At 38.6% G+C, this 25,559-nt stretch overlaps 1 protein-coding gene across 1 annotated transcript in view; it reads right to left on the bottom strand.

The window, feature by feature from the left end:
• The window catches only part of CDH11 (cadherin 11), a 212,933-nt gene extending 188,651 nt beyond the window's left edge, over nucleotides 1-24,282 (bottom strand). Inside the window, exon 1 of the mRNA XM_020963167.2 lies at nucleotides 24,102-24,282. The gene's annotated coding sequence lies outside the window, so the exon portion shown is untranslated. The remainder of the gene's footprint in view (nucleotides 1-24,101) is intronic.
• Nucleotides 24,283-25,559: the final 1,277 nt, after the last annotated feature.

The following is a 25,559-nucleotide window of genomic DNA, read 5'->3' as shown; positions in this document are numbered from 1 at the left end:
AAACTTAAGAATATAGAATATTTGGACTGGAAGAGTCTTAGAATATAAAAGTTGGAAGAAAGTTGGAAGAAACCTCAAAGCCCAACTAGTCTAATTTCCTGATGCTTCAAGAAATTTTAAATTGACTTGTCAAAGCCACAGGCCTAGGCAGTAGTATGTCAAAGATCCACAACCATTTCCCCCAAGTCCCAGTGCAATGCCCTTTCTACTCTGCCATCATGCTATCCATCCATTCATCCATCTATCTATCTATCCATCTATTCATCCATCTATCTGTCTATCCATTCATCTATTCACCTATCTATCCATTCATGTACTCAATCATCTATCCTTCCATCTACTCACCCACCCTTCTATTCATCCATCTATCTATATCTATTTATCTATCTACCTATCTATCCATCTATCTATCCATCTATCCTTCCACCCATATATTATTTATTTAATTATTCATTGATACATTTATTCATTCATTTATTCACTTGCCTGTTTTTGTTAGTTTTAGAGGCTAGAGTTGTTATGGGGTATGGTTGTAAACCTGTGATTTCACCAATGTGTAAAATTCACAATGTGGAAACCATCTGCACTTATACAGAGGAGCAATTTTTCTTGAACTCAAGAGATGTCATGCCCACTAAGATGTAAAGCATCACCTGATCATGATTACATATCTAGTACGTGTCTGAAGCAAAAAATCAGTTGGGTCTTACTGTCTCCAAAGTTAACTAATCTGTGTTGTGTAGAACGTCTTCAAATTTTCTAAAAGGTAGCATATAGATGAAGGCTACCATGTACACTTATTCTGTGTTTTTGTAGAGGGTAAAAGTAAGATCAATATGCATAAATTATAGGGATGCAAATTTTATCTCCAAAAAAGGAAGAACTGTCTAACAACTAGTGCTATCCTACTATGAAAAAAGGCTGTTGCATGAGGTAATGAGTTATTCATTATTAGAGGTGTTCAAGCAAAACCCGGAAGCTCAGGTCTTCTTATTAGCAAATTCCTCTATTATATGGTAGTTATGAACTCTAAGATCTCTTTCAACTCTAAAATTATACTACTCCAAATTCACCTAAACCAATCAAAACAGAAAGAAGTTCATCTTTCCCTAAAAATTCTGTTGCCTAAGACAGTATTGAATTTGGATTGAGAAGATGGGGCTTTTAAGGGAAGGAAGGTGGCAGAAGGAAATGGCTCACTATATAGGCGCTTTACAAATACTACTTCATTTGAGCCTTACAACAACCTAAAGAGATACATGCTATTATCATCTCCATTTTACAGATGAGGAAACTAAGGCAGACATGAATTATTTGCCCAAGAGACATATAGTTAATAAGTGCATGAGTCTAGATTTGAGTCCAGGTGCTCCTGATTGAGGCCCACCACTCTTTCCTAGCTCTCATTGTATTTCCTATGTGACCATGGGCAAGCCATATGTAATCGTATCACCTCAGTTTCCTCATCTGTAAAATGAGGGATTTGGACTAGATAATGTCCAAAGTTACCATTGTTTCTTTCACAACAGCCCTGTAAAATAGGCCAGTACTATCATCCCCATTTTAATAGGTTAAATTACATTATCAGAAAGCATCAGAGTCAGTACTCCAACCCAGATCTACAATAATCATTCTACTCTGCCTTTGCAATGTTCTTTTTGTTTTGGAGTAATTTCTCAAGTTTCCTAAATGTTGTTGTTGTGCTTATTCCTTAAAAATTCGATAGCATTATCTTGTGAGTCCTTTAGGGCCAGGGAGTTGTGGGTTTTTTTTTCCCTTTACACACCCCCAACTTTGGTAGCTCCTGTACAGCCAGTTCAATCTCTTTTTCTGAGATTAGATTATTTAAGGTCTCATTATGATGTTCTGTTTTTAACATATGTATTCTCAATTTTTGTTGGCATATGTATATATAATTTCTGTTTTTGTGGTAAATTTATCTTATTCATCTTTATTTGTTAATTGATTTTCTACCTTTTCAATTTAATAAGATTGTTTAATAGTTTATCAATTTTCTGATCTATTTTGACTTAAAGAGGAAAAAGCTGCACAACCTGGACATTTACCTATTTACCCTTCATTGATGCTAAAACAAAGTACACAGGAAGAACATGTGTCAGCCTGTGATATAACTACTTGGGTCTCCATTTAAAATGATGCAGGATGTCCTCCCCAGATCTAGATGGTTGCTAAGTTATGTGGTTTATACCTTCAAAACGTTCTTTACGTATATTGCCTCTTGCTGCAACCACCCTGGTTGACACCCGTATCTTACTTTCTCTAAACTATTATAATAGACCCTTAAATGGTTTCCTTGACTCAATTCTATCTCCTCTCCAAAATAATTCATTTGCCTTTGGAATTGCATATGGAATTACATTTATACCCCTAATCCTGGCTTTCAAATTCCTATACAAAGTGGCTCCAACCTATCTGTCTAGCTTTCTTCTGCCATCTCCCTTCAGGTATTGCAATTTAGTCAAATTGGAGAACTGTGCATCCTGTGAGCATGTGTTACTCTCTCCTACCTTGTGTCTTTGCAATCACCATTCTCCATACTTGCACAACACCTGCCTTGTTTTTGAAGTCCTTCTGATTGTTCAAAACCCAACTCAGATGGATCCTTCTCTATGTAGCCCTTCTTGACATCCTCTGGATGAAAGTCATTTATTTCTCCTTGAAATTCTCATAGAACATTGCTCAAATTTCCTTAGTACCTATCACATTTTATTACCCATATGGCAAAATACATACCTCAGTGGGTTATAGATTGAGAGCTACAAAGGGCATTAGACTTTACCTAATCCAACAACGTTAATTTACATATGAGCAAATTGAGATCTGCAGAGGTAATTTGTGTGTGTCTCTAAGCCTCTAATCCTCCAAACACCCACAAACACCCACACATACACACATACACACACACACACACACACACACACACACACAGAGTGGCCATTCAACTATAAGCTATCTGAAGGCAGACATTATCATTTTATTGTTTATACTTAGACCAAAGATTCTTAACCTTTTTTTGTGTTGGCAGTTTAGTGAAACCTATGGACCCTTCTCAGAATGATGACTTTAAATATTTGAAAGTGAAACTAAATTTCAGTTGAAAGTTAACGAGAATAAAAATGTATTTTTTCCCAACCAAGTTCATAGACCCCACCCCCACCCCCACCCCCTGGACTGTATCCAGAGAATTTGTAAGTCTTTAATAGATTAATAACCCTGGCCTCGAAGCCCTATGCATATGATAGTCATTTAATAAATATTTTTCATTTAAAATAGCTTACCAGATGTTTTCCCTTCTTCTAGTCGAATATATTATAAGTACTAGGTACTCGATAAGTCCTAATTTAATGTTGCTACTGATGTTCATTTTCCCAAATAAGACAATTTATTATATTTGAGTAATAATTGTTATTTGAACTAATAGAGTATGTAACCATTCAATTATAGATCTCAGATTTCAAGCTGGAAAGGAACTTAGGAATGACTTAGCCTAAGACTCTCATTTATAACTTAGGGAAATGAGGCCAAAGAAGTTAAATGACTTGTCCTGGGTCAGACATAAAGGATTGGCTATGAAACACATTTTGTGATGAAAGGCAAAATGTGTAATAGTTTAAACCATTTAATTGAAATCATTTAAAAATAATAGTGTTACTGGCTAATTGGGACATCATTACTAGGTTGGAAAAGTATCTATGCACAAATCTGTGCTCTCCAGAACTTTAAAATATCAAAAATTCTAGAATAATCATTTCTGATGCTCTTCTAGGAACCAAACGACGGCATCAACAAACTTGTACTTCATTCTATCTCTAGTAAGTTTTCTAACCTGCACACTATGTGAAGTAGGGGAAAGACTGATAGATGTCATAAGTGGTTTTACTTTTGGCCTCCGCATTTTCTAGGTGTGCACTCTGGAGAATTTCCTTCATCTCTCTGACACTCAGTTTTCATATTTATAAAATGGAGGCAATACAAGGTGAGCATAACACACCAAAAGATAGTTGTTGTGAAGGAAGAGGTTTCTAGACATGAAACTGGTATGTAGAGATGGATAAGGACCAGACCTATGATTTTGCTGGTGTAAGGGATAAGATTCGGAGCTAGAAGGGACTTTAGAGGTAACCTATTCCAAGCCCCTCATTTTATAAAGCAGCACAAAGACACCCCAAAAGGTGAAGTGGCTTGTCTAAAGTTGAGACTGCTAAATAAACAGAGCAAGAATTTGAACCTAGGCTTTCTAACTTAGGAGCCAATGTTAATTACACCACAATATTCTGAAAAATTCTCCAAGTTTTAGTTCCCGTAATATGATGTCAAAAGGATTCTGGGATTTTTTTAAAACTTTAATATTTCCAAAGAGGTGAGATTTGATTGATAGGCAGTCTACTACCCTGACTCAAATTTTAATCCCTCCAGCACTTGGTAGATAGTATCTGAGAGTTGATATTGAGGAAATAACCATCACCTTATAGTCAACCTGGTACTGAGCCTTTCAAAACCTAGTTAGGCTGATCTTCAGCGGACCAATATTCCAAGAACTAGCTTAGTTCTTTTTAGATTGGCAGGAACTATCCAATCATGCAATTTATTGGCCTAGCCTTTAAGAATCCAGGGTCACCTCCATGCCATGCTGAGGCATCCAAGGGGATCTCACTAAGCAGATGATTAGCAAATTGAAAATCAGAGTCTCAGTTCAGGAAGGAAACTGTTTGTGGCCCCTGGGGGGTCCTTAACCAAACTACCCTGGAATCCATGAATGCAATTCAGCAGTACTGGCTTTAAGTTATAACAGCCTAATTAAGGTATAAAAGCAAATTTCATAAAAGACAGAACCACTTTTATTAAAGGAGGTCAGTGGAAACAGCACCCGAGTGGCAGTGTGGATGTAGCAAAGGTAGTTACAAGGGTGGCAGATGACATGATCTATATCTGTAGTCAGGTACAGATCTGCAGCTGAGAATTTCCTAAGGAATCTTACTGGAAGGATTGGAAGGAATAATTGCATCCAACACCTTCTGTGACCTCCATCTAAACATCCCCCAATACAAGGTCATAGCAAGAAGGGACTGTCACATCTCAGTAAGCATCAGGGTTGGCACTTCTGCAATAGACTTGATTATTTCAGCCAAACTCATTTCTTGTTCAATTTGATTTGAAAATTAAAGTTGTATTAATGCAATTTCTCACATCTGATAGGATGTGAATTGCATCCTTAATGCAGCTTTCTGGGAAATTCAACTACAGCTTGAAGAGGGCATCCTCCAATGTAGGGTACCATTCCTACAATAACCACAGTTCGCATCCCAACTAGTGTAATTTATGAAGGTTGCTCACCATTGAGAGTCCATGGAGAGCAATGTAATGTCCTCTGAATGAAAATGAATTGTCGTGGATCGTTAAATTTCACATAAAATCATTAAAAAGATTGGATATACTTTAAAAGATGATATCAAAGTTTTCAACATAGATCAGGTTGTGTCACTTCTCTGCTCAAAAATCTCCAGTGGCTCCCTATTGCCTCGTTAGTAAAATATATTCTCCTTAGCCTGGTATTGCAAACTTCTGCAATATGTTTTTATACCACCTTTCCAGAATTACTCCCTGCTACTACTGCTGTTGCTGCTGCTGCTAGCATTTGTATATTGCTTTAAGGTTGGCAAAGTGCCTTATAAATATTGTCTTGTTTTAATCCTAATAACAACACTGAGAGGCTAATGATATCATTATCCCTATTTTACAGATGAGGACATTGAGGCAAGAAAAGAATAAGTGACTTCCTCAGAGTTACACAGCTAGTGAGTGTCTGAAGGTAGATTTGAACTCAGATCTTCCTGATTCCAGGTTGTTGTTGAAAAGTGAATATAAATAGTAACTGTTTCTCTTTTGGCCAGCAACCCTGAGGATCTCTTCTCCCAGTCTGACCTAAATATTCTATCCATATGACTCTATCCACTGAACCAACTGCTACCCCTCTGCCTTGAAATCTACATGTAATTCAAATCCTACCCACCACCTCAATAGGCTACACTTTTCTGTCTTTATTTCTCTGCTCATCTTGCCCTTTATATCTAAAATTTTCTCTGTCCTTTTCTTTACCTACAGAATTGTTACCCATCAATTGAAATGTCATTCATAATCTATATCATCTAGGAAGACTTACTTAACCCCACCAACCTGTTATTATTTGTTTTCTTTTAAATCTCAATTAAGACATTTTCTTATTCTATATTCTAAATAGTCATAGACCTAAGTTAAGAACCATGTGTTATCTAAACTTTTTTTAGCTCCCTCAACAATTTACAAGTTCTTTGTAAATAGTAGCCACACACACACACACACACACACACACCAAAAAAACATACACATACAATTAGTATATATGTACATCTATCTATCTGTATCTGTATATATACAGAGAGAGAGAGAGAGAGGGGGAGAGAGAGAGAGAGAGAGAGAGAGAGAGAGAGAGAGAGAGAGAGAGAGAGAGAGAGAGAGAGAGAGAGAGATTGAGAGAGAGAGAGATTGTCTTATTTGGTGTCCTGGCCCCACCCATCTCACTTTCATAACATCAGTCCTGGAGAAGATATCTACAAGCTACTGATGATCTTGGCTAAAGGCATAGTATGTATGAAAAAAATTACAAATGAGATAAAATTTGGAGAGCAAGATGATGTGCTGAATAAAATTAAATACCAAAAAAAAAAAAAGACTCCCACTATTCAAAATGATAGGCTGGATTAAATCTGGTGATTTTTAATTAGAACAATTATAACTGTGCACATTTGTAGGGGTATGTGTGTGTGTGTGTGTGTGTGTGTGTGTGTGTGTGTGTGTGAGTGTTTTGCCCAAACTTGGTTGAAAAAAATTAAAATCTCAAGTACAGTATGGGGAAAGTATAGCTAGATGATACATATGAAAAAGAAGCCTGAGGACTATTAGGTGAGTATGAGTCAATGGTATGATGTGACAGTCCAAAATATTAAACAATATTAGGCCACATTAATTGAAGCATAATATTCAGAATGAGGAAATGATGGTTCCATCATCTTTAGTCCTGGGCAGACAACATCAGATACTGTGATCAGTTCTGACCATGCTACTTTAGGAAGGATATTGATGAGCTTGGCTACATCCAAAAGGAGAGAATGAGGATAGTAACTGGACATGTCTATGACAAACCACATGGCAATTGGAGATGTTTTGCCATTAGATAATGTTCAGGCTCTCTGTCATCAAGTATTTACATGGCTGTCATGGGGAAGAATGATAAAATTGTTTCACTTATCACTAGTAGAAACTGGGAAGAATGAATGGAAATTGAAAAGGAAGGGAGAATTAGGTTCAATATAAGGAAAATCTTTCCAAGAGTCAAAGTTCTTTAAAAAATGGCTGCCTTAGTCAGTCATCACTAGGCAATAGCTGAGAGAAGGTAATGAGGTGGCCCCAAACAGAGTAGCTTAGAGTATTAGACTTGGCATCAGGAAGACATGAGTTGGAATCCTGTCTCAGATATTTACCAGCTGTGTGACTCTGGGCATGTCACTTAATTTCTCCTATCCTCAGCCAGTCTTTCCAGTCAATAAGCATGTATTAAGTACTAATTATGGGCCAGGCACAGTGCCAAACACCAGGAATACAAATACAAGCAAAAAGAAAGATAGTCCCTGATCTTCTTTCAGCTTACTTTCTAATACGAGGAGATAATGCACTAAAGGAAGCCAAAAAGGGGAGATGATTGGGGTAGGCGAGAGGAAATATCCCCAACGTGATCAGGAACATGAGGAAGAAGACTAGACAGCAGTATGGTAAGAAATGAAAAGTTGGATGGCTCAGAAGACCTCCTTGAATGAAGGTTCAGGGAGGAGACATCCAAGCAGAGGGAGGGGATATAGAGGTTAAAGATTTCCTTCTCCTTAAAATGGGAGAATAATAACAATAACTCCAAGGGTTTAAAGACAGAATAAGATAATATACACAAAGCACTTTGTAAACCTTAAAGTCTTACACAAATGTTAACTATGATGATGATGATGTTTGTTGTTATTGTTGCAGAAGTGATGGTGGTTGCATTGTCACATTGTAGTTATGCTGTTGAGAAAACTCCTGTTTAGGTATGTATATGGACAAAGTGGCCTCTGGACCCCTTCCAAATATAAGATTCTGAGATTCTGTGCTGTAATTAGGGATTGCTTTACTTCTTCAATAGTACCAAGAATAACAATGTCACATATTGTGTGCATCATAAATGCTTTTAAATTATTTGGTTTTTTCCTCTACCACGAGAGCTCTTGTGAGATATCAAGTCTGTTCCAGTTCTAAAGTTTGGGGACTGTAGGGCACTGTGTTTTACGAGGGTGACTTTTATCTATTCTATATTGATCTATTGTTTGTATTTGAAGAGACGTGACCTTGGGCAAATATTGCACTACCTTGGTTTTTAGTTTCCTCAGTCATAAAATGGATCTAATAACAATCCTACTCCCTATCTTGATAGGTTGTTGGGAAGAAAGTGTTTTGCAAACTGTAAATCCATGTAGAAATATGAGCTATTATTAAGACTGACTGTGGTGTTTTGAAGTGTGTCTTACCTTTTTGCCTCTGTATTTTTTTAAGTTGTTATATGAATGTGTTGCAGAAAATATAATCCTGGTCATCCCTACACTATTTATCTGTTCAATTATAGGAGAGCAGGCATCTAGGAATCAGTAAATCATGAAATCATGAAAGGAACTAAAAGAGGAAAATGATTAACTCTACTCTATTTAAAGAAGTCATACACCATCTTAGAAAGATGGCTTTCTTTTGCCAAACCAGAATGAAGTATCCATATTGCATTAAGAAAAGCATGCAACCTACAAAAAATCATAAAATGCCCTCTAAGTTGGGCCTTAAAAATAAACAAACCTCACCTCTAACTTGAATCAAGAATTAGTTTTTAGTAAATTCTTTAGGTAATGGGCACAATGAATCTATGGGATATATTCACCTCCCAGTGACTCAAAGATTTATTGTCCACTCCTGACCATATTTGGGTACCCTCTCCTAATCAGTTATACGATCCTTAAAGTGAGGGAATTGGAGTAAATGTTGTCTTGGGCTCCTTCCAGCTCTATAATTATATATTCTAACATCCTAATGTCTAAGTCCCCTACTGATTCTAATGTTTCTTCATTAGTTTCCTCCTAGCAGTAACACTTAATGTTCTAAGGTTATTTTCTACCCATAACATTGTTTTCTAATGACTCTTAAAGGTCTAAATTCCATCTATCACTAATTTTCTTTAATATCTGTTTTAGCCCTAAAATTCTATATTCTGAGTGCCCTTTCAGCTCTGATCTTGACTCTATACCCTCTCAATTGATGGTTCACTATTTATTTCTGTATAGCTGAATTGATATATAAAGTACTTTGCAAATTTTAAAACAATAAAAAGAAATGTGAAGTATTATTATTATTTTAGTATTATTTTTAGCAAGAGGTGATTAAACAAAAATAAATGATGAATGCAGAATATCATAGGTTGGTAATTTTTATTTTTGTTCTTTCCTGTGGATTTAGCTTATTCAAGTAATTGGTTAATGAGGACAGGGCAGAAAGATTGGTTGCACTGAAAACCTGCTACATTTTCTCAAAGGGTTTATTTTCAAAAAAAAAAATCAACAGTAAAAGTATATTAGGGTTGGAATATATTAAGTAATTATCTAGTTCAATCTTATTTTACACATAAAGAAACTGAGGCTCAAAGAATAGAAAAGGCTTGTAAAAATTCAAAACTATTTAGTAGCATAACCAGTTCAAAATACAGGTATCTTCACTACCAGTACAGCATTTCTCATCTCTTCCACACATGCCTTCTAGCATCAACATTTAGTTAGTGGCCTAATGATAATAATTGTTAACATTCACACATAGCGTACTATGTATTAGGCATACGTTAAAGTGCTTTACAATTCTTACCTCTTTGGATCTTCACAACAGTCCTGAGAGGGAGGTACTATGATCATGCTCATTTTACAGGTGAGGAAACCAAAGGAAACAGAGGTGATGTTACACAGATACTTAAGCATCTGAGGTTAAATTTGAACTCAGTTCTTCCTTACCCCAGTCCTAGTACTCTATCTGCTGTACAACCTAGCTGCCACAGAGGCCATTAGATAAGATGCTGAACTTGTCGAAAAGACCTAGATGCCTCCAATATTTACTAGCTATGCAACTCTGGGCAAGTCACTCAACCCTTCTTGGACTCAGTTTACTAATCTATAAAGCAGGGAGATTTATAGCACCTACCCCATAGGACTGTTGTGAGAATCATCCGTTTTGTAAATTGTTAATCTTATGGGGCTATATAAATCACTGAGTCATATCAGGCTGTTTGTGACCTCATTGAGGGTTTTCTTGGAAAAGATACTGGAGTGACTTGCCAATTCCTTCTCTGGCTCCTTTGACAGATAAAGAAACTGAGGCAAACAGGGTTAAGTGACTTGCCCAGGGTCACACAGCTATTAAGTATCTGAGGCCAGATTTGAACTCATGAAGTTGAGTCTTCCTGACTCCAGGCTCAGTGCTCTATGGTGCCACTTAGCTGCCCAGGTTATGTGACAGCTATTATTGTTTAGAAAAATAAGTGATTTTTTTAAGTTGTAGAACCATACACATTTAGACCTGGCAGGGACCTTCTTGATCCAATTCTCTTATTTTATATATCAGAAAAATAAGGTAAAATGACTTGCCCAAGTCATACAGCTAGGCACTAGCAGTGTCAGAACTAAAATCCAGATCTTCTGATTTATAGTTGCAAACGATATCCATTGTACCTCCCCCTCCATCTCCCCCCTCCCCCAACCATCATTTATCAGTGAGGAACCAGCTAGAGTTCAGTTAAGGAGACAGAATTCTGTAATCTAACTAAGGCTGATTCTTTTTTTTTTAATTTTCTCACATAAGAGAAAATGATCTAGAAATTGCATACCAGGTAAGAAAGGGATAGAGGACGTGCTTCTCGGTAAACTCTGAAGCAGGAGATTCTTTGGCTCATAAAGCACAGCATGCCAGTGGGGTAGTGGGAGGCCTGACATGATTCTGCCTGAGCTGCCTTGCATTTCAAAGGCATAGGCTCTCAGCCTGCAAGAGAACAGTAATGCCTGCTAACGAATGATCCAGCCTTTACATCTGAGGGTGGTTGAATTTAGAGAGTCTACACCACGATTATAATAGTGAAGTAGTAATTAATAAAAATCACAGATCATCAGTATGTTATTTTTAAAGGGGAAAATACCCAGAACAGACAGGAAACATGTGATTGTCACCCATCCTTTACTAGAATTTCTACAAATGAAAAGCAAAATGAACTAAGGTGTCTGCCTGGTCCATTCAACCACCAGCTCTGGTAAACTGTTCCCAATACATGTGACTGGGTTCTGAATGATATCACAATAGAATGTCAGAGCTTAACCTCATTGCTTATCTATAGCAGGGTTTCTAAACCTTTATATGTGTATGAGTCACCTTTGGCAACCTGGTGAAGCTTATAGACCCCTTCTTAGAATTATGATTTTAAATGTATAAAATAAAAAAGTAGAATTGCAAAGGAATCCAATTATTTTGAAAAAAATCATTAAAATATTAAAAAAAATAAGTTCATAGAATTCAAGTTAAAGTACCCTTGATCTATAGAGTCTAATCCCCTCATTTTAATGAAAAGGTAATTAAGGTCCAGAGCAAAGAATTGACTTGCCCAGGGTCACAGTGAATTAATGTCCAAGCATCAGAGCAGATATCAAATGCTGATCTCTTCATTCTTAGTTTACAGCTCTTCCTCAGTCACATATGGAAAATATGTATATATGTATATGTATATGCATATCATATATATATATGTGTGTGTGTATACACATACACACATACATGGATGTATACATACATACATACATATATATGTGTGTACATATGTCTTGAATTTTAGAGCAAGACTGGACTTTAAAATATAGAATGTTAGAGGTAGAAGAGATGATAAAATCTAGAATACTAGAAGAGGAAGAAAATATGATACATAGAATGTTTGAACACAGAACATATTATTCAAAGTTGAAGAGAAATTAAATACAGAATGCCAGGCCTGAAAGAGACCACAGAAAATAGGAGGTTAGAATAGAAACTGCAGAATTTTGAATCCAAAGGAATATTATAATACAGGATATCCCAAAAACACACCCTGTATTTAAGGTTTAGCTTAAAACTGCACTAAGACATTTGGAACACTTATAATACAGCAATGTAAAATTGTTAAAATTAGAGTCTTTAGAAACAGAAAGAACCTTAGAAGACATCTGATCATTTTTTTTACATGAAAATATGGAGGTCCTGTGTACTAATGTGAATGCTTAGATGTCTTAATTAGGCAAAGCACTTCAACCATTTTTAACCCATGTTCATGTCTGGGCAAATTGAAAGTCTACATTTTGGCAAATGGATGAGATAGAGTGATACAGAGAAGTGGGTCCAGAAGGGGGAGAAGACTCAAATCTATTCCACATTAGGCATCCATATTAACACCTCAGAGAATCTGGACCATTCAACATCTAAGATTCTTCACAACTCTGAAATTCTATGATTCTGAGTATAAAATAACTGATGTCTTCTTTGTGTTTAGAATGCAACATATAACAATATCCTTTCTTTAAATATTTCATTTTTTGTATTTCCTATGTTGACACTCACACAGTAAGGAAATACTATCATATTCCTGTTAAATAAAAGGTGACAGGGTGGCTATTGAAATAAAACACTTTATTTTTAATTATGCTGGTGTTATCTTTAATGACATGGAAATTAAAATCAGAAGTAAACTTTCTGGCCAATGTATTAAGCATATTAAGCATTTATGCTACCCCTGTTTTATGCATATACTAAAGTGCTTCATCTATAGATATCTATAAGAAATGTGTGATGAAGGCACTGACCAACGGTGGGTATCTGAAATGCTAGACAAACATTAAGATATTTCAGGATGCTTTATGAAATATGTTAATTTCATTTTGACAGACTGGAGCAGTTGGCCAAAAATAAGATGAAATTCAAAAATAGGGATGTAAAGTCCTGCATTTAGCTTAATGGTGGCAAACTGCACAACCACAGGCTGGAGATTTGCCTGGATAGTAATAAGTGTGGGGGGAAAATAGTTTTAATGATCCACGAGCTAAAATGGGAACCAACAGGGTGATGTAATCTAAAGATGTAATACTTTTTAGGCTCTATTAACAGCAGCATGTAATGAATCCTAGATCTGCCAATTACTGTGTGACCTTAGGTAAATCATTCACTTTTCCTGAGCCACAGTTCTGTCATTTGTAAATTGAGAAGATTGGACTAGATGCTTTCTAACTTCTAACCTCAACTGCTACCAACTTCCAGATCTAGCTCAATGATGCTATGACACGTTGTGTCCTATAAAAGCCTTACCGCTTCTCTGCTCTTGTCAGACCACAGAAAGAGGATTGTGTCAGGTCTAGGTATTACATGGACAAAATGGAGCATGTCCAGAGAAAAGCATTCTGGATACAGGATTGTTGAGTAGAGCTAGTCTGAAGACCATTCCACAAGAAGACCAATTTAAGCTACTGAAAACATTTAACTTGGAGAAAGTTTAGTGGTAAGGGGAACAGAGGGGTAGAATACTTTCTTCCAATAGAAGTCATTAATTGAAAGATTCTTGAGGCCTGGGCCAATTTTTGTCTTTGTTTGTATCCTCTGTACTTGACACATAATAGGTGCTTACTTAAACAGTGGGTGATATCCAATAATTGAAAAGTACATCATAAGTGCTTAATAAATACTGGTTGAATTCCAACAATTGAAAGGTACATAAATGCTTAATAAATACTAGTTGATTTCCAATAATTGAAAGACCCTCTTTGAGGGGAAGAGGGAAGATTTATTTTATGTTCTCAGCTCCTACTCTACTGCCTTAAAAAATAAGTTTTGCTGAACTGAATTAAATTCTGCCATATTCCCATAAGCATACCCAAAACCAACGGGAAAAGTTCAAACAGATATAGACTGGAATTCTATATAAAGGAACATTTTTACATTAGACATAGCATGTCTTGAACTTTACTCATCATCTCCCCCAAACGTCTGCTGCTCCTATAGCTCAAAATTATCTTAGACTCTCCTTGCCCTCATTCCTAATATCTAACATATTTCCAAGGCAACTTAACTCCACCTTCACAATATCTCTTCTATCTATCCCTTTCTCCTCATTGGCACTAATACCACCCATGCCCAGACCTTAGTTATCTCTCACCAGGGCTACTATCATACCTTCTTAACTGAACTTCCTGTCATCATTCTCTCTCCTTCCCAATCTACCCTTTGTATATCTGTCAAATTTATCTTCATAATATACCATTCTATCTTCTCATTTTTGTTTGTTTGTGCTTGGGACCCTTTATTTCTCAGCTGTAGGGAGCTCCCAGGTGAGGAAGGCCCCTCCACTAATGCACACTAGCATCTTCTGTAAAACTTCTAATCTTAGAGAACTGAGTGGAGCCCTGAGAAGTTAAGTGATTTGCCCAAGATCACATAAGAACTATGTGTCAGAGATAAGACTGAATTTATATTATCTTGAAGCCAGCTTGCTATACATTGAACCACACTGCCCCATTAGCCTTGCTTATAAACTTTTTTTAACCCAGACCTATGAATTTTAAGTGTATAGAAAGAAGAAAGGAAACAAAAATTTTAATTACCTCCTACGTGCCAGACACTATAGTAAGAGTTTTACAGGTATTGTCTCATATCATTTTCACAAAATCCCAATAATAGGTTGGTCCTATTATTTTCTCTCTTTTACATTTGAGGAAGCTGAGGTAGGCAGAGCTTAAATGACATGTTCAGCATCCCATTAATAATCTAATAAGCATTTGAGCTCAAATTTTAATTCAGATATTTCTGTCCACAGGCTTAGCACTCTTCATTGGGCCACTCAGCTGCTTTTAGGGAAGGGAGCTTCCCATTAGGAAACTACGTTTTACCTATGCAAATAGACAGCCCATCTCCAACGTATAGTCTTAGAGATTTGTTCCTAGCTATGTCAGAATATGCTGAGCACATGAGCTTACATTTATTAAGAGTTGAAATCAATGAACACTTACTTTTTTTTTTTAACAAACATCTCATTTGATCTCCATAACAACCTTAGGACGTATTTAGGACAATTGTTTTCTTCATTTCATAAATGAGGGAATTGAGGTATACATAGGTTAAATGACTTCCACAAAGATTACTCAGTTAGCTAGGACTGCAACTCAATTCTTTTGCCTCATAATCCGGGGTTCTTTCCACTGCACCACCCTGTTTCATGCTACCTTCTCACACAATGCTTTTCAGCCAACACAGTCCACCAATCTAGTTTACCTCCTGGAGTTCATGGAACTGAGCTGTTGTTAGAACATTTGGACTATGGCATATGAAAACATCTTATGTGGAATAGAACGATCACTGTGGTAAAGGTCTAACATGAGAAACCAGGCCATACTCTCATTCAGCCTTATTGGACCATTCAAATCAAAGCTTCCTTCTCAATAGCTTTCAATTATCATTAATAAAAGGTACCCTACAGGTGGTTCACAGATAAGAAACTGTGAGGAAATCACTCCAACTTCAAGAGAGAAAATAAATAACAAGACCTTTGCCAACCTTAAAGTTTTGTGCAAATGTCAATGACTGTTTTGTAGGAAAAAAGTGAATTTATTTACATAAAATCACTTCTGAGTCTATTAATAAATAATCTTTAAAAAAAAAGTCAATTGTGATAAACCCTGCATACTCATGGTTGTCTTACAACCTAAAATTGTCAATTTTCAAATTGTTTTTATGTAAAATCAAGCTAAGGTCAACTTGAAAACAAATGAGAATTTACTTGAAATCAAGATGATTTTATCAAGAGACCAATTATCTTATAAGATATATTGTTGTTGTGTAGTCATATTGGTCATATCCAATTCTCCGTGACCCCATTTGCGGTTTTCTTGGCAAAGATACTTGAGTGCTTTGTCATTTCCTTCTCCAGCTCATTTGACAAATGAGGAAATTAAGGCAAATAGTGTTAAGTGAGTTGCCCAGGGTCACCCCGCTAGTAAGTGTCTGAGGCCAGAATTGAATTCAGGAAGATGAGTCTTCCTGACTTCAGGCCTGACAACTCTATCCACTGTGCAGCCTAGTAGTGATGCAAAAGTTTATTTTTCAATTTTTTTTTAACTATGGATAAGTGTCTCAACATCAAATACTATTAAGTGTTTGGGTAAAATTTTCCAAAATTGCATTTCTATTGGGTAATACTCCTACTCAATCTCAAAGTGAAATGGATATTTGAAAAATGGAAGGGAAAGAAAGAATCATTTTTCAAAGGCAATAATCCTCTCTAAAACCCAAACTGACTCTTGAATATTTTACATTCAGAAAGAATAGATCACTTTAGTTTACAGAATAATTCAAATAGAAAGGTGCAAATAAACAGAGAGAGAAGTGTTTCTGTTGTTGTTGTTATTGGTTGTAATGAGCTCAACCTAAACAGTGTTGGACTAAATATGATTACTATTAGGAAGCATCAGTTAATATGATAGACTATTAGAGCTGAAATGGACTTTACAGATCAACCAAATAAACTCACTCACTTTATGTAAGAGGAAACTTAGGCCCAGAAAAGTTAAATCCCTTACCTAAGAGTACTCTAGTTAATGGTTAATCTAGAGAATCATTTTGCAGAGGTACAGGGAAGTACTTAGCATCTCATTCACGGATAGAGTTGTCAGTGATATACTAACTCAATAACTTGCTCAAGGACCCAAATTTCAGAAGGGGATGCTGGAAAAGGGAGATTTCGACTCAGGAGACTTGACTTTGAATCCTAGACCTGACTGGAGAAATTTGAGCAAGTCACTTCAATTCCCTATGGCTGAACTTCATTTTTTGTAAAATAAGGGGACTTTTTAAGGTCCTGCCCATTTCCTATTCAATTTCCGGTGAAATCACTGCCTCCAAACTCTTGAAAGTGTTTCTGGGAGGAAAAAAGAAAAGAAAAAAAAGGAAAAGGGAAGGGGAAGGAAAAGGAAAAGGGAAAGGGAAAGGTAAGGGAAGCTCATTTATCCACAGGGAAAAAAAAAACTGTGCTTTTTTATGTATTGACCAATAGTGTCAAATATATATTCTCACCAACATGCATGTTTCCTTCCTCACGTTGTTATTCCTTTAAGTATTTCAAAAGGAAGATAAAATTCAACTTCTGAGACATGAGCTAAGGTAAGATATCTTTTTCTGTCATCTACATGGCCACATTTGAGATCCTTATAACACAAATGGAAAATAAATCACTATTTCAAGGGCTAAAGTCAGAGATGTCTGTCCCTCAATCCCTACAGGTATAGATAGAAAGGATACTTTAAAACCTTTTTGGTACTTTTAACAATGAATAACAGCTGAAACAAAACATCAAATCAAAACAGTCTTCAAGGTATTTTAATGTGCTGAGGAAATAGCACATTCTGGGGCAATTTAATTCAAACAACAATAAATACAGTGGACTAATTTGTGAGAGTCTAATTTTAAAAGAGAGGAGCTGAGGAAATTAAGAAGAGATGATGGAGTATTTAATTCAGAAATCTTTATTGTGATGGAGAGAACAAATGTGTGTAATGCATTTGCTTAAAATTGTTATATGAATATCTGCTCTTCTTGGAACCCTGTGTTGAGTTCTGGGAGAGAGACAAAGAAATAAGGCAAGGTCCCTGACCCCAAGAAACTTACAATCAGGTAATCTGGTAATACAAAAGACACCTATACACGTATCTATAATTTGAGTGTGGAGTAAAACAAGGGCATGAGGGAGGACTGGGGCATTTTGAGGGACTAGAAGACAGAAAAGATCACAGTCATGCTGGAAATTAAGAATGGGGAAGAGTATGGAAGACTTCACAAAAAGGGGACAGCTTATAATTTCCATAAGCAGAAATGAGATGAGCATTCCTAGCACACAGACCAGTTACATTATGTTATTCTAGCAAAGTTGTTTTTTTTTGGGGGGGGGAGGGGGCTCTGCAAAGCTATATTTGTTGAAGCAAATGCAAGTGGAATGCTAAATATGTAATATATGAATCAAGAAGCATTTACTAATTGCTTACTATGTACAAAACACAGTAGGAAATCAGTTGCTCTCAAATTATTGGGAACCCGTCAGAGGAAAATATAATAGTGTCAGTGTTTGATATCTTTTATTAACTCAGTGAATACCTTCTTGCTCCTATAAGGGCCAGCTAAGCCCAGCCCAAAGAATCTCAACCACATGAACATAGTCTTTCTTTCACGGAATCATTGAGGCAGAATCACAAAACGTTAGAGTTAGAATAGAGAGTAACAATCATCCAGTCAGGGAAATATTGAAGCAAGAAAGCAAACTGTAAAACAAGACCTTTGATGACTAATTAAGTGAATCTGAAAGTTAGTTCAAGAGCTTTCAAACTGACATCACTCACAAGTCCTTACACTGTAAAGGGATGAAAATAAGTTTATACTTTTAAGTTAAATAAACTTCACAGTGAAGGAGCATTCAACTTATAAATCACTCTATCTTATTCTCTACTCAGTTACTTAACACTCACTCCCATAATCCATTTACATTGATTTCTACTACATCACCTCACTATCTATTCCAACGCAGCTAAGAACTCAGATGAACTCCTGTGCCAATCTCTGGGGAGATCATTTTGCTCAATAGAAAACACATAAATAAACATACACATAAATAAATATCTACTTAAGAAAATGGGTCAAAAATAGAGCTTTTCCTATATTTATGACTTAGCTTTAATAGGTATGTTTCCTACTCATTCAGAACTTTTATGAAACTAACCACCAAAAAAAAAATCTAAATTTCTACACCCAGAAATGTATGATTTAATTATAAATAGCAGTGTCTCTAACACCATAGGAAAAACAAATGATCCTAGCAAATTCAGCATACGAGGATGTGCCTCATTTAAGATGTGAGCTTTTGCTAAATTGTTTTATTGTATAGCAGTATCAGGAATGCTGTGAAACCAATAGTTATTTACTATTACAATCAAATCCCATATTCCCCAAGTATTTACCAAGGATCTAACAACTGTTCTCTTTGAAAATTAAATTATTCTTCTAGGAGTCTTCAAAATCTCTTGAAACAATGGCCAATAAGAGGATTAGAAAATAAGATGATTAGCCTGACAACAGTCTCCCTTATATTTCCAACTGTATTTCTTTTATTTAGCTAGTTCCTTCCTCCTGAGTCTGAAATTATGCTGTTTTTACATGAAAACGTGCTGGAAAATCTCTCCCAAATCAAGCCTTCAGGGAAAACCATCACTATTTATTTTATACCTAGACTTCAGCTAGGCCCCTCCTCAACTAATCTAAAGTTACATGATTCCCAAACTTTCTGGTGAACTCTAAGGTGGTAATAGGATGTTGAAGGTAAAGGGATCCACACACTAGAAAGATGCTAATCCTGACAAACTGCCTGAGCATTAGCCTGAACCACATCTAGATTGAATTCTGTCTCTCCTGAGAGGGCTAGCCAGGCTGGTGGTAACAAAACGTCTTTTCATGGTGCCCTGGAAAGCAGATGGGCCACGGGCAGCAAGTTAGCGAAGAGCTTTACTGCCCTCTAGTGTTCAGAAATGTGATCTTCCCTAAAGAAATACAGAATCAGAGTAGGTACAATGTTCTTGATATCACGTCAAAATCATAATAGAAAGCTGTCTAATTATATCTCCCAAGCATCTGGTGCTCCCCATTCTTTCAAACAGCAGATTTTGGTAATACCTAGCACAGGGACACTTGGGAAAAGCTAATTCCCATATTTTAAGTTCATTTTCTCAACTTTCTTTAGTTTAATTACAAAAAAATAATAAAAGACCTGTAGGTGGAAAATAAATTAATAAATACATTCATGAAATTTATTCTTGTCTCTACCTCATCCCAATTCATTAAAATTTCAAAGATCAAAATTTTACCTTGGAAAATATCCTCTAAAAATAATTTATTATTAACTTTGAATCATTTCTTTTCCCCAAAGTTGATCTTCATAACACAAAAGGCAACTTCATCAGAGAGGAAAAAGACAAAAAATTTTAGGCTGTTTGATTCCTTAAATAACCGATCCAACCAATCTATTTATATGTAGCTCTTAGATTTACCAGGAAAACTTTTTTTTTGCATCATAAAGGAACTCAGAAATGTTGACAAGTTAGACACAAAGCTTTGTTAAGTAACATCAATCCCCATGCAGGATTTATATAAAGAATTGCTGGGCCTCTGAGAAAACGTGTCAAGGAGAAAGAAGAAATTTAAAATAAAATTTAGTTAATGAAACAAACCAAAAACTATTGAATCATCAGCTTAACCCAAACATGATAAAACTGATTTGTTTCCAGGTAGATAGAAGACACTTTGTTATAACAGAGAGGAACATTGGAATTACATGTGAATCCCCAACTTCCCAGGTCATATGAATTCAAAACCAAGGCATACATTGCTTGTCTATAAAATGAAGGAGTTGGCCTATATGATCTCTATGGTCTCTATTATTGTCTGAATTTCTGAAGCTAAGGAGAGTTTGCACAAAATTATGCCTTGTTAATGCTGCTTAGGTGCTGTGGAAAACAGAATATAGATGCCAAAGTCTCTGTTGGTTACGCCAGCCACCCTGAAGTGGTGGTCTTTTCGAGATAGTGATGTAATTGCCCCCAATATCTGAGCAATGTTATGATGGTAATGACATTTGTTATTTGAACGGTATGAAATTGCTTTGCATTCCTCAAAATAACTGGAGCATGTACCCTCCTTAAAGAAACAACAACAGCATTAACAAAAAGATAGCCAGGAGATCTAAACATTTTACAAAGAAGAGATTTTTTTATAGCCTCATTTTATAAAATCTGAATTTACAATAGAATTTAGTTTTCAAAAATAGAGATATATCTGAAGTTCTGATAAAAAGGCTAGATATAATTCAACTTATCAAATACAATCAAGATATTTGGCTACTTCAATTGAATCTGAAAACATCTGTTCTATCACTAAAGCAGGAAGAATCTTGTAGTTTCAACTATCTCTATTTTGAGTTCCATGGAAACAATCCTTTATTTCTTCCAACCTTCCTCTCCTTTTTTTCCCCACTCCCAAAATCTTTCACTTTTAAAAACTAGCTATACAAATGACCAGTTAACCTGCTATTCACAAATAAAATGAATGGATACATACAAATACATACTTTTGCACACATCTATCAGGCAGCAGGGTTATCTCATAAATGAATACATTCATCCTTGTGCTTTAAAAGCACAAAATCCTGATAATTCATACTGGAGCAAAGTTTAAATGGCTCCAAATGTGGCTCATAGTGTGTATTCTAACCACATTCCTTTGTGTTATGCTCCATCTCACTTTTAAATACAAGGTCAGTATTCGAGGGCAAAAAAAATAGAAGCTCGTCAGCGTCAGATCAGAAATCATCACTGCTGTGCCTGGGTACATCATTGTCCTGGAGAATTCCACTTGATGACAACTCTATGTCTTTGTTTTGTAACTTTTCTCTCTTTGTTCTCTGGGCATCTCCCTGCATACACTTATAAGTACGTTGACAACTTCTATTTTCTTAGTGTTTAGACTCTTAAATGTTCTGGAAAATGGTTCCTGGGTTCCTAGAATGAAGGTCAGAGCCCTTGCCTTACCGCTCCTTGGAATATTGAATTTTTTTTTTCTTTATAGTGACTTGTGGTCTAACATTCTAAAATGTGCTGATGCGGTGCCGTGGAATTGTGGCTCACAAGCACACATCTGCATTTCCATTCCCCTAGAAAGCCAGGGACTCTCACCATCACTGGGGGGGGGGGGGTTTGGCAACCACAGCATTAAAGGAATGGATCTACCCCTACTTCGGATTAATCATCACAGGATCTTTATAATTAAACACAAAACTTAAAAAAAAAAACTAGTAAACACTAATGAGACTTACAGAAGAAATGGAAGGAGAAAACATTTTAGTCTTCCGTACAAGATTTCTCTTTTTGGGGGAAGGAGGTTTGGAATCGGGGTTCTTCCTCCGGTCAAAATCTCTCTCCTCCGTAAGGGTTCATGAACAATTGCTCCTCCATTAGCTATGGCTTGTCTCCATTCAACAATTCCATTATTAAATAATTAAAAGCCTGGATTTCTTAATAGCAGCGCAATGGTCCGTGAAATTCCTATTGCATCATCAGCGCAAATCAGCAGGGAGAAACTCCTTGCTTCCCCCCTACTCGCCCACCCCACGGTCTTCCAGCACCCAGGAATGTTTCATGGAAGAGAGTAAAGGAGAAGGAGGAATCCTGGTCACTAAAACAGGACTTTCTGAATAAAAGAAGATCCTGGCAGTGGGTGTAAGATCACCGCGAATGCTTCACCTCTCAGCAGTTTCTTCCTCTGTGAAATGGGAACGTTAATACTTGCACTACTTAGCTCACTGACTTTGGGAGGAAGGCACTTGGTAAACCTAAAAGCACCGTAGAAATGTGAGGTATTGTTACTGTTGCTGTTTTGTTATTATTATTATCATCATCGTTATGCCCACTTTCAGGGGGACTCTTCTAAATACAAATGATCTCCTCTGGGTAGGTAAATGTTTTGCATAGTCACAACAATGTTTTGTTTTGTTTTTCTAAGGGACAGAGGGCACTTAGAATGAAAAGTCTCATAGATGCCAACTGGCTCATCCTGGTTCCGTCTTCGCCAACTTCATATTGTAAAGGTTTAAGCAATAAATGGGCAAATGTGGCCAAGAGAAAGCCATCGTATGTGAATGTTGGTCTGCCCTTTCTGCTCCTGAAGAACAGTGCGGGAGAGATGGTTCTGGTCTAAAAGTTAATGGTGTGAATGCCCAGAGAGAGCTGATGACTGTCTCCTGCGGGTCCCCTGCACAAGCCGACAGGATGGAGGGGCGGGACGGGATTCAAGGGAAGCAGAATAAGGATTCCTGCCACCCTGCACCCTGGCTGTACTGCTGCAATGTCTTGACACATAACGAAACAATTAAAGTGCCTGGGAATGTCCTCCTTCCCCCCTCCCTTTCCCCTTCCCCCTCCCTTTCCCGTCTCCTGCAGGAGCTGCCCTCCCATTGCCCAGATCTTCCATTCCCATCCATCCCGTTTTCCATAATCAGGAAGAGGATTCTAATCCTCTCTGGGTAGAGCTGATTGGGGAAAAAGGGGCGTGAGGGAGAAACGGGGGAGCTGCGAGATTTTCAACCCTGTTTCGGGGAAAATTAAGGCAGCTCGCATTTCAGGAACCTACGGAGAAAGATTTCTCCTTAAGAGTGTATTTTTTTTTCGGGGGTGGGGGAATGTGGTGGTGGGAATGGAGACTTGTTTCCAGATGTGTATCAACAACGTTCCAGGAAAAACCCTTAGAGGTTCCGACCTGCGAAGCCCTGAATAGTCCCTTCAGACAAAAGCTCCCCTCCTCCCCAGCCCCTTAGCTCGGTTTGCGTTTTCTCTGAGCCGGGAGTCGGGACCGCTAGAACCTCTGGGTCCCTAGAAGGGCGCGCTGCACCCCCGCCGCCTTACCCACAAAAATTTCTCTGAGCCACTGCCGCTGAAGGAACCCCAGTTTTAAAGTGGTGATAAGGTGAGAGTGAATCATCACTAGAGCCCACATCTGGCAACCCCCACCAAGATCCCCCAAGCAGAGTGGTTTCGAGGAGCCCGCATCTGGCCAAGCGAGAGAGAAAATCCGCTATCTGCTTTTCTCAACCTCCTCCCCCCCCCTCCTTTTTTTGGCCATTGAGCGCCCATCCACCTTGGCTAAACACCAAACCCGGCAGCGGCGGCAGATTTCCCATTCCCCCCAAAACACACACACACACACACACACACACACACACACACACACACACACACCCTCAAACCCCGAAAGGGGGATAGCCAGCTAGCCTCATTCACTTCCCCCCACTTATACAAATACATTAATAAAAACTGAGGAGGGGGGGCTGCTACTGCAGCTCCCCAAACATTTACCTTGGGGTCCTCCAGGGCTGGCTCAGTGCTGTCACCCCCAGAACAGAGGAAGGAGACAAGTCCCATTCACAACTAGACAGCGGGCAGACACAACTGCATCTCAGCTTTGGTACACTCCACTCTGCTGAAGGCGCCGCTGAATGAGCCGCTGAGCTAGTGGCAGGAATTAGAAACCAGGGGGGAGGTGGTGGGGAGGGCGGGAGGGTGGGGAGGGGGAGGGAAAAAGAGAGAGCGAGAGAGAGCGAAAGAGTGAGACAGGCTAAGGAAAGGATGGGGGGGTGGAGGAAAGGAGTAACGGCAAGAGTAGAGGCAGAGAGACTGGCTTCCCTTTGGCCCCTGGGAGGGGTGGGGGAGACGAGAAGGGCTGCTCGTTTTCCCCCAAGGGCTGACCCAATAGCGCTCTCCAGCTGTGCAAACCCCTGAGTTCCCCCACCCACCCCCCTCCCGCCCTGGATCACTCTGCTCAGGGTCTGCCTGGACTAGGGAATCAAACTGAATGACTGAAGTTGGGCTCCAGAGACGCTCAGCCAATCAGGGGCGGGAAAGCAGCCAGGGACTGGGAGGGGCTGGAAGCCCCCCGTGACCTCCCCCCCTTTTCCCGCTGTCCTCTAGGGTCACCCCATAAGCACTCCAGCAAAGGCATCGCGGGCTATTAGCTCTTCTGGGCCAGGATAACATTAGGCATGGGGGAAAGACGTGGGGGTTGGCATTAGGAGAAGCAGCTTTCTGGGACCTGGGAGCTTGGTGGAGGATGGGGAGCAGGCATTGCCCCCCTACTCCACACACGGGTACCAGACCCTGCTTGGGATGAAAGCGGGGGTGTTGTCGCTTCACCTGTTGTCTCTCGCCGCTCCACCCCCACACACCCTCCCTACCTCCCTTGGTATCTCAGCACCAGGCTGCGATAGGCACAACGGGGGCACGAGCGCTGGAACTACAGGGACCTGGCCGGGGAACAGAGGGCTGGGTCTTTGGCCCTTGCGGGGCGTCCTTAGCCAGGTTCTACATCTCTCCGTGCCAGGTTCAGCCATCCTCCGTCTGTGGCCCTCGGGATCAGCTGGGGGAAACCCAGCTGCAGGGTCAGGGTTGAGGGTGGGGAATCTCGCAAGCCCCGGGCTGCTGCTACTCCAGGGACCTTAGCAACTAGGGAACGGGACTGGGGGCGGGAGGAGAGGGGAGAATCCCTAGAGAGGCCCTCGACGCTGGGGCGGGAGGAGATCTGAGCCAGAGCCTGGGTGGGGAGGGTGGAAGTAGGGAGTTGACCTGGACTTCTGCATACCACCCTAGGGACCCAAAAGACAAGAGAGGGCGACTGGGAGGGAGCACAACGCGGGCCTTTAACCAGCACCACGAGCTTCCTCTTGTCACCAAAACCTGGCCCTGTGAATGGGGGTGGCCAGCGACATCCTCTCCTATCTCGACCACCTAGAATTTTATTGGAGGGGAGGAGAAGATGGC

The sequence above is a fragment of the Phascolarctos cinereus genome, unplaced genomic scaffold, assembly GCF_003287225.1.
Source record: "Phascolarctos cinereus isolate Bilbo 61053 unplaced genomic scaffold, phaCin_HiC Scaffold_2;HRSCAF=192, whole genome shotgun sequence".
In the NCBI taxonomy this organism is placed as follows: Eukaryota; Metazoa; Chordata; class Mammalia; order Diprotodontia; family Phascolarctidae; genus Phascolarctos; species Phascolarctos cinereus.
Note: the sequence above shows the minus strand (reverse complement) of the source record. Positions and strands in the feature narration are given on the sequence as shown.